This window comes from Centropristis striata, chromosome 1 (genome assembly GCF_030273125.1).
Source record: "Centropristis striata isolate RG_2023a ecotype Rhode Island chromosome 1, C.striata_1.0, whole genome shotgun sequence".
Lineage (NCBI taxonomy): Eukaryota > Metazoa > Chordata > Actinopteri > Perciformes > Serranidae > Centropristis > Centropristis striata.
The window spans coordinates 24,988,002-24,999,187 of NC_081517.1; positions in this window are offsets into that span (position 1 = coordinate 24,988,002).

Below are 11,186 nucleotides of genomic sequence, written 5' to 3' on the forward strand. Positions count from 1 at the left end.
TAGAACATAGGCAATAAGGGCTCATTGTAAAGCAAGCAAAGCCGGCTTAATATCATTAGAGAGTGAAACGATTTAATGAAAAAATAAGATAAAATAAAATGAAAAATCACCCTGTAGAAAATCAGAGAGAATGTCATTGCAGGCTGTGCCTGTTAGTCCAGGCCAGACATCTGGTCAAAATTGTCTATTAGCAGATTTACACGCCTATTACACGCAGAACATTAAGCATTAAAGTAGCCAGCTGATTGGATTACCTGTGTAGTTGTAGACTATTCATCAAGAGAATTGCTGAAATCCTTTACCTCCCGTGGTGTGTTGAAAAAATGATTCACTCCTCCTCGAGTCGCCTTAAGTTTTGCAGGATAGAGGAGAAAGGTGCGAAAGTCCAGTTTCTGCAGAGCGTCTATTGCCTCGGAGAAAGCCATCCTGCGCTTGAACATGTGCGGGCTGTAGTCCGGGGTGAAGCGGATGGTCCTTCCCTCCAACTCCACGGCCGCACCGCGCGCCGCTTTCAGGATTTTGTCTCTGTCGGTGAAGCGCAGGAGTTTGAAGATGATAGTGCGAGGCACAGGTCTGCCGTTTGGGTCTTCTTTCGGAGCACCTACGCAGTGTGCGCGCATAATTTCAACAGAGCCCAGATTAGGAAACCACCGTGATAGGAAATCCGACAGGAAAGGGAGAACATGCAGTGTCTCTGCATTTTCGGGGACTCCGTGCACACGTAGGTTATCTCTGCGCGACCTGTCCTCCATGTCGGCAATTTTGTCTTCCAGCTGGACTTGTATTGCTGCCAGTTTGTTCATCGACGAAGACAGCCGGCTGTCCACGTCCGCCATACGGTTCTTGTCTTTCTCCATATAGTCCATGCACTTAGAAATATCAGCCTGCATAGCAACCATTTCACCACGGAATACCGCAACCTGTGCATCCACCAGAGCCTGTGTCTTGCTTGTCAGCTGAGACACCACGTCCTCCACGAGTATCGGGATAGCCTCCTTGATAGCTTCTGCAACTGCTAGCTTAACTAGCTCAGCGAGCTCCACGTTGTCGGCTGAACGAGCTGTTGCCGGCTGTTTATTTGCTGTTTTTTTCGAACTAGCTGCCAGCTCGGTACGCACAATCTTTCACAGAGCAGAAAAATGAATCAAGAGCTTAAAAAGTAGCGTTGGGTATGGAGTTAATACTTAAATATTGGGGGTTTCTGCGGAGCGACGAAACGAAGCGTCTACATCCCTCGCGATGGTCACGTGACTCCGCTGGATTTTCTAAAAAGAAAATCCCCCTTTAAAATCAACACAGAGAACCGTATTCTCTGTCTTCAGGCTGGATTAAAATCATGTAATCCACCTTTTCTGCAATTTATACAGCGGACTCTTATCCCTGTTATCGGCAAGACTTGTCCAGTCTTCCTTTCCAACATAGGCCTACAGCGGGACCTTTATCCCCTGTTTTCGGGCTGGACATACCCTTCTGTCCCCCCTTTCCCCCTATTTTTATTTTATTTTTATTTTTTTATATTTTTTAATAAGTCAATACATGTTCTTGACGTATTGTATTTCTAACTATGACATCTGTTTTCTATTGACAACAACTCAATTTTGGAATTAGGCCAATTTGCACAGATTTTATTAAAAAGGTTTATGCTCACCTTCCTTGATTAGGGTACCCGGCTGTTGTCAACAAAGTCTGGATGTCAGTTGTATCAGCAAGAATTCAGGCTGTTATCTATTTCCAAAGAGAAATACAGGTTAAATTTCAGATCAAGCATATATAAAAAATACATTTTTTACTCACATCCTCCAGCTTCCACTCCCCATCACGTCAGGGTCACTATTTGTTAGAAAAATTGCATGAGGAAACCTTGAAAATTAAATAATCTGTAACCAACAAAAAACCCTCACCATTTTTCTGCGCAGATCGTTGATGGGGAATGAAAAGCAGGAGGCCGTCCAAGTTTCTCAGTTTAACAAAAGTTTATTACAATACGTCAAAAAATGTGCATTTTACAGAGATTCTCCGGGTTCAAAACTCATGTCCCTGAATACAAACAGACGGGTTTCAGTTCGTGAAGTCTGAACCACGTCTCTCTCCCTGAACCCATTAAAATACTAACATTTGTTTACAAAACATGCTGGTCGATTTCTTCCAGGAAGTTCCGCCTTCTTGATCCGCTGATTCGCCAGTCTTAATCAATACAAAACGGCACATCATGCCACCAGGGCATACGATCTTGCTGCCCCGGACAAGGCCATCCTGACCTGGCTTCTTCTCCAGAACATTTAACAAAAACCTCCTGCCTTGTTATGTCTTACAAAGATAGTATGTCTTACAGAGCCAAAGGATTTTCACTGTCTCACATAGAGTCTAAAAGTCTAAAAAATATGAAACAGACAATTAAATATATGTAATCAAAGTTTCTAAACCAAAATTAACACACAAACATAATAATTGTATCAAAATCATATTGCCTGATTTAATGCATAGAGATATTTACCAAGGCTGACCTGATAGTCACGCACAGAGACAGACACAGAGTCAGACAACAGAGACAGACACAGGGACAGACACCAGGGAGTCAAACAACTGAGAAGCAGAAATCAAGCATAAAATCATTTACCAATATAGAAAATAATCAATTATCTTAACATCCCCAAAGGGATAATTGTTCTCACACAGTCAGGTTTTTCTCAAGACAGCATACATTTAAAAGAAAAGGGCACAGCACAGTGTGGCAACACTGTGTAGCACACAGATACCAAATACCCCCTCTTCCCACATATACAACATATAACAGACAACCCCTCTTCCCACATATATCACAGCGAACATATAAGAACATATACAGCAGCAAACATGACACCCATTCATGACCCCTCCCATGACAGATGACAAACCTCACCACAAACCTCTCACCACAGAAAAACATCTAGACCAGCACAAACATGACATGGACAATATATAGTGATGCCAGTGGAATCTACATATTCTTATTCAGTGCTATGATGGCTGTGGGGACAAAACTTTTTTTGAAGTGGGCCTTTTTGCAGTCCAGTACCCTATATCTGCGGCCAGATGGGAGAAGAGTGAAAAATTGGTTTACGGGGTGGTCCGGGCTGCTGACTATGACACGTGCCAGGCGTGTAATAGCTTGATCATTTGTTTCTGACAGGCTGGGGGTGGGGAGGTTGATTAGTTTAGATGCTGTGTGTGGGATTCTGAGGAGTCTGTTTTTGCTGGTGACAGTAAGCAGGGTGAAGAAGCAGGGGGAGCAGTACGTCAGAATGGGTTGGATGATGCTTTTGTAGAGGAGTAAGAGGAGGTGGGGGGCCACAGACAGTGATTTCAGTTTGCGGATGACATAAAGCCTCTGCTGTGCGCGTTTGTGTGTGGTAATGACATGTTCGTTGAAGTTGAGTTTGTTGTCTATGGTGAGTCTAAGGTTTTTGAAACTGCTGACCAGTTCAACTGATTGTCCTCTGATGAGTGTGCGGTCGAGTGTGGGAGGTGTTTTGGATGTGTGTATGACCATTTCCTTTGTTTTGTCACTGTGTAACTGGAGGTAGTTGTCTGTGCACCAGTTTGAGAACTGTGTTATTGACTGCTGGTATGCTGTGATGGAATTGTTGTCACTGAGTAGACCCACTATGGCTGTGTCGTCGGCATATTTGTAGTATGTGGTGATGGGAGATGGACTGCTGCAGTCATTTGTGTAGAGGGTGTACAGAAATGGACTGAGAACGCAGCCTTGAGGGGCTCCGATGTTTGATGATGTTGCTGTGCCTACTTTCACTACCTGTGGTCTGTTGATGAGGAAATTGTATATCCAGTGAATGTGGAGTGGAATGATGTCCAGATGTTGGAGCTTCTTGATGAGTTGGTGCCGCTGGATTGTGTTGAATGCTGAGCTGAAGTCGACGAACAGGACTGCTGCAACGTTGTTTGGTGTCTGGAGATGATGGAGGAGGGAGTGGAGGAGGCATGCCACTGCGTCCTCTGTCCCACGTTTCGGTCTGTATGCAAACTGGTACGGGTCCAGTTGTGGTCCGACGGTTGGCAGGATGAGGTGAAGCATGATCTTTTCCATGCACTTCATTATTATGGGCGTGAGTGCAACTGGATGGAAGTAATTGGGCTCTGACGGGCGGGGTTTTTTTGGGTATTGGTGTAATGGTTGAGGTCTTCCAGAGGGTGGGAACTTTAGCTGTTCTGTATGATTCCCAGAAGATGGAGTGGAAAACTGGGGAGAGCTCCATAGCACAGAGCTTTAGCACCCTTGCTGGGATGCCATCGGGCCCCGGTGCCTTGCCAATCTTGCACCTGGCCAGCTGTTGCTGTACGTCCTCCTGAGTGAAGGGAGGGTGCTGGGGTTCTCCCAGGGGGAGCACCTTGAGTAGCTCCTCACAGTTTGTGGTGTAATCCTGGGTGTCAAACCGGTTGAAGAAACTGTTCAGGGTGTTGGCAAAGTTCATTGAGCCTAGATCTGTCTTTGTGAAGTTGTGCTGTGTTGTTTGTTGGCCAGTTAGTATTTTTACTTTCTGGAATGCTTGCTCTAATCTGTCTCTGTATTGCATTTTGGCTTTGATAATGTCATTTTTTGTCTGTCTGTTGAGCATCTTGAGTGTGGCCCAGTCCTTTCGCTTGAATGCGTTCCGTTTCTCCTTGAGAGAGTGTTTGATGTGGGGGGTAATCCAGGGTTTGGAGTTTGGGTACTTGGCGACCTTTTTCACAGGGATGGTGCTGTGAATGCAGAAGTTGATGTAGTCCGTGACAGTGTCACCTTGTCATCCAGACTGCCCTGAAAAATGTGCAGGCAAAGCAGCCCTGTAGTTGTGCCATGGCATCCTCCGACCATTGGGTGGCACTGTACGTTTTTGGCTTGATGCGTTTCTGTTCCAGTTTGTACTGCGGAAAGAGGAAGATGATGTTGTGATCAGATGAACCGAGTGGCGGGTGAGAAAAAGAATCCTTGTGGATACAATAGTTCCCTCACTGACTGAGTCAGTGCTCTGTCCCTAAAAAAGAAGACAAGCTTTTACTTTAATTTCAGAAAGTCTTTAAAAACTCCAAAAGGTCTTGAAATTAAATTCAGAATTCCTGCATGTACCCTGTATATGAATAAAGGTGCATATAATATAGTTGGTAGAGAGGCCGTCTTCTGATCGGAAGGTTGGTGGTTCGATCCCCGACCATGGCAGCCTAAACCCTTGAGCAAGATACTGAACCCCAAATTGCTTCCGATGCTGCGTTCATCTGTGTGTGAATGAATTCCCAATGGTGGCAGGTGGCACCAGTGTGCCCTGGTAGCCTCAGCCAGTATGAATGTGTGGCTGAATGGGTGAATGAGCATATGTAGTATAAAGCGCTTTGGATAAAAGCGCTATATAAGTGCACCCCATTTACCATTAGTCAGTACTCTGAATATGTTTGTTTTGCTGGGACAATAAACCTAATGATCTTCACCTGCCTCAGTGTACAGCATCATCATGGTGCGTAGCTCCTGCATAATAACCCCCAACCCTAACTGTTCAGTGCTCAACATGTTTTTTCTTTGTAATATCTTTAAACTAAAAGACATAGAGAAAAAGAATAGTATATGAAGGAAAGATAGTATGTTTGTATTAAGACTAAAATATGCAATGTGGTCTGTTTAAAGTAACTATGAATAAAACATATTAACAACATGGTTCATGCTTTGCTACTGATTTATGTAAATTGAAATAAATTGTGTTAACTAAAGTTGACTTACAAAACATTCATATATTACACATTTCCAAAAACATTTCTCAAATATATATAGCACTTTTTAAAAACACCACCAATCACAGTTACATCTATTTGGCGAAAACCGTAATAGACTTTACAAAATAACATTATGCTCCTTGTCCTGCAGTTGAAACTGCTTAATGCTCCTGTCCTCCTGCATTCATGCAACCACCCCAAAACAAAGGTCTCAGACAAACAATTTTCAATCTTGACAACACCAATAAAAAATCTACAAAGCCAATGAAAACATTGGATGTCTGTGGTCCCTCCCCTTATACATTATACAATTTGCCAGCATTCTGGTGAATGTTAACCTGAAAAACACAAATATATTCAGTTCACTGACACACCTTTTTCATATAAAATTTTAAACTAATGACCATCACGATACATTACTTGTATATTTTATATTTTAGACCACTAGATGGAGCTCTTGGTTTACATAAAGAGGCTGAATGAATTTCAACCCTTACATGAACAAATTTCAGGCGCCATGCCCTTTCCTAAACAGTTAAAAGCTTCACACTTCATTGTTGTCCATGTTTAAAACATTAATGAACAGATGTGACTACAACAAAGATAAGTCTCTAAGACAATTACATCACAAAAACACAACACATTTATGCAACTATGACACAGAAAATTAAAAAAAACACAGATTTCTTGTTGAATTTACAGTTTAGCCAAAAGAAGCTTTATTGTATGACTCTGGGGCTTACACATACCAAATAAATTTCTTCCATGTACGTCAAAATTCAAGTAGAGTTTTTTGTTAAATACATAATGTTTTCACATATTTCCTGTTGTCAGTAGGGGGCGCTATGACTTTGACTGCATGTTGAGATAGGGATGTGTTCAGGCATGGACCCTTGTAAATCTTAACAATTTTGGGGCAGATTGGACAATGTATGGTGAAGTTACAACAACTTCCTGTTTCACGGCGTGGATGGTCACCACGGCAACAGCATGCAATAAAAAGACAAAAGCTTCATGATTTAGCATCATGGAGGGGTTAAGTCTCTGCTGACCTGATTTGAGGTGGATCTGTTTAACCGGTACGGAGCAGGACATCACAGTATAAAACATGTCACTTCCTGTTTTCAGCAGGACGTGCTATGACTATGATTCAAAATGGTCCTGCAGATGTCTTCAGGACCGAGCACTGGTCCCATACAGCAATAGCTGTAGGGACAGCAACAGCACTCCCGGTTTTAATGGTAGAAATGTAGTAATGCTTTCCCGGCTTAAATGGGTTAAGGAAATGGCATCTCCTTGGGAGGAGGATAAAATTTATCAGACATGTCCAATTGTCCATCTTGACCTCCTCAGCATCAGGGAGCGAGTTGTCCTCACCAGAAGACGGCTCTTCTTCACCCCCCTCGTCATCAGAAGTCACAGATGGAAGAGGAGACACCGTAGCTGTCTGGGCAGCCCCAGTGTGCACAGAGGTCTTGGAGGGCTGGTCAGGATTGTGGCGATGAAACTCTCTGATGAGATGAGCGTCCAGAATGTGTCGAGCTGGGACCCAGGATCTTTCTTCTGGGCCGTAGCCCTCCCAGTCGACCAGGTATTGCGGGCCTCTCCTGCAGCAGCGGGAACTAAGCAGGCGGCGAACTGTGTAGGCAGGACCTCCATCGATGACTTGAGGCGGTGGTGGAGGCGGAGCAGCAGGAACCAGTGGACTCTCTCGAACTGGCTTTATCTTGGAGACATGGAATGTCGGGTGGACCCTCATGGACTGGGGCAGCTTGAGCCTCACCGCTGCAGGGTTGATGACCTTCTGGATCTCGAATGGGCCAATGAACCTGGGTGCCAACTTCTTAGACTCTACCTGTAAGGGTAGGTCCCGGGTCGACAGCCACACCTTCTGGCCAACCTGGTAGATGGGGGCTTCAGTGCGGCGCCGGTTGGCCGCTGTGGAGTACCAGTTGGCTGAGCGAAGGAGAGTAGTTCTGGCTCTGGCCCAGGTACGGTGGCAGCGGCGGATGAAGGCGGATGAAGGCTTCCTTCTCAAAGGCAGGGAACAGTGGAGGTTGGAAACCATAGGCGCACTGGAATGGGGACAGTCCAGTGGCAGAGCTGGTCAGGGTGTTGTGGGCATATTCCACCCACAGGAGCTGCTAGGACCAGGACGATGGATGCTTGGAGACCAAACACCTTAGAGCCGTCTCCATCTCCTGGTTCTTGCGCTCCGTCTCACCATTGGACTAAGGATGGAACCCAGATGACAGGCTGGCTGTGGCCCCAATAAGTGTGCAGAATTCCCTCCAGAAAACCGACGTAAACTGAGGTCCCCGGTCGGAGACCACGTCAGTGGGGAGACCATGGAGCCGGAAGACATGCAGCAGGACCAGTTCAGCAGTCTCTTTGGCCGAGGGGAGCTTGGGCAAGGGCACAAAGTGGGCCATCTTGCTGAACCGATCTACCACCGTCAGGATTGTGGTGTGGTAGACCGGTGACAAAGTCCAAGGATATGTGAGACCAGGGGTGATGGGGCACAGGCAAAGATTGCAGAAAACCAGTGGGGGCCTGGTGGGATGGCTTGTGCTGGTTGCAGATGGGACAGGCGTTGACAAACTCCCTGGTGTCTCTCTCCAGGGTGGCCCACCAGAATCTTCGCTGCAGGACCTCCCCAGTACGCTGGATCCCGGGGTGGCATGTTTGGAGCTGTGGGCCCATTGGAGGACATCAGACCTCAGGGTCTGAGGGACGAACAGGCAGTCAGGAGGGCAGGAGCTAGGACCGGGCTGGTCCTCCAGGGCGGCTTTGACTCTCTCCTCAGCCTCCCAGGTAAGTGAAGCAACCAAGATGGGGGCAGGAAGGACCGTGTCATGGCTGGATGTGGATTCCTCCTTCTCCACAAACTGGCGGGACAGGGCATCAGGCTTGACGTTGCGGGTACCGGGTCGGTTGGATAAGGAAAAGTTAAATCGGGTAAAAAACAGGGACCATCTGGCTTGCCGAGAGTTCAGTCTTTTAGCAGACTGGATGTACTCGAGGTTCTTGTGATCACAAAAAAGGGCAGCCTAGTCCCCTTCAGCCAGTGACGCCATTCTTCCAGGGCCAGCTTAACAGCCAGCAGCTCTCGATTTCCAATATCATAGTTCCTTTCAGCTGTTGAGAGCCGCCTAGAAAAGAAGGTGGAGCTTCTGGTCGTTGGCAGCCCGCTGGGACAGGACGGCTCCCACCCCAACATCAGAGGCATCCACCTCCACAACAAACTGTCTCTCAGGATCAGGGACTTGAAGGATGGGAGCAGAAGTGAACTGGGCCTTAAGGTTCTGGAAGGCCTCCTCAGCCGAGGAGGACCACTGGAATGACACTTTGGAAGAGGTAAGGGCTGTGAGTGCTATAGCCATGGATGAACCTCCGGTAGAAATTAGCGAACCCCAGGAACCGTTGCAGCTGTTTTCGTGAGTCAGGGACGGGCCAGGACGAAACAACTGACACCTTGGCAGGATCCATCTCCACACTCCCCCGTCCCACGATGTACCCCAGGAAGGAGACAGAGGAGGAGTGGTGCAGCAGCTTGCTTCAGGCAAATCAGATGGCAGGATGAGCTCCATCCCAGGATGGCTCCAGTTGCCCAGTCTATGTGGGGGTTGTTGCGGTGGAGCCTGGGGTACCCCAGGATAAGTGGATGCTGGGGTACCCGCAGGATAACAAACTGGATGGTTTCATGATGGTTACCAGACAGGAGCCTGTGGACTGGCATAGTCTGGTGAGTCACTGTCCCCAGTAGGTGACCATCCAGGGCACTGGTAGGAACAGGACATGGCAGGGGTACCCTCTCGATACCCAGCTGAAGGGGTGGTGGTTCGACTCACCTGTACATCCCCCACTACTGGTGAGCTGTGCCTTTTTGCTGGGCACCGGGATATAAAGTGACCAGGCTGGCCACAGTACAGGCAGAGATTTCCCCGGCTGCGACGCTCACGCTCCTCAGGAGTGAGGCTGGTACGCCCCACCTGCATGGGTTCCACTCCCCCAGGTTGTGGCCCTGACGTGATGCTGGTAGCTGGAGTACCTCGAGGCCGGGTGGAAGAGCCACAATCTGTCTCCCCCTTGCGTCGCTCCCGTCTCCTTGCCTGGATGCGCCTATCCACTCTGCAAGTCAGTTCAATTAAACCATCAAGGGAGGGTGGCAACCTTGGAAATCTGTCCTAACAGACTTAGATTCCCAGAGCCCTTTGAGTGCTCCGAGTGCGAGATGTGAAAAAAAATGTGAAAAAATAAAACTTTGTCATTACTATTACTGTATTACTGAACTAAACCAAATACATCACCGGAAAGGTCGTGGCCTGGAGAGTAACATATATCAATTTCAAGGTTCTATAATATTCTTGCTTTGAGATATTGACCTTTGAACCTTAACCCTGGGGCATATTTAAATGATTATAACTAAGAGACAAAAAGGGTTACAGACATGAGACCTACTGTTATAGAAAGGTGTTGACATGGACTATAATGTGAGCATAGTCACTAAGGGGTGGGAGTGGGGGGGCTTTAGGATATGCTGAAAAAATAAAAAATCCCCCATTGAACAAGACAATATTTAAAGTCTGATGCCAAAAATGTGATTGACATCCCCTCAAACCCCTGGAAAGCCACTAATTAAGTATTTCCAACTTCCAATTTTAGGGGAAACCCTGTTTTATTTAAAAAAAACTACAACTCCCTAGACCTCTCTTCAGTACTTATGTCGACAGCAGTGACGTTTTGTAGTTCTTCTGTATTAGGGTTGTGAAAACCTATTTCTACCCAATATATCGAATATCACACACTGTCTAATAAATAATTATACTGTATGTATATTATCTATGCTAAAAAAAGACAACAATGTTTGTTTAATGAAGATATTTTAACGAAAACAGGAGAGCAGAGTCCGGGGCATTTACAGTGAAGATCGCACAGCACATCCGGTAGATTACAAAATAAAACAGATTTCAAAATAAAACACAGCGGATCGTGTTTTTCTGGCGAGATCTTTGCCACAAAGTGATTAAGTACATTCACTGAGTGAATATTTAGAAAATAAAACATATATTTCTCGCTAGAAATGTAATCAAAATCCATTTTTATGCAGAAACAAAGTCAAAATATTGATTTTTTTCACTAAAAATGAGAGAAATGTCCGCCAGCGGATTGCCTTAGCAACTGTTGTTGAGGATTGTGGGTAATGTAGGCCTTTCCGCTATCCAAAACAAACGAATAAAAGTTTATTTCTCAGAATCGAAGGAGAAAAAAATGATACTGAGAGCCACAACATGAAGCTATTTTATTGTTGAATTATCAGTGAGACTTTGATGTGTTTGTGTTGAGAAATGTTGACGATGTCATTAAAAGAAATCCTTAAAATAGTGAGAAAAATACTTCCGTGCACAGGGTCCTCAATTGTCCAATCAGATTGTCGCTCGCAGCGT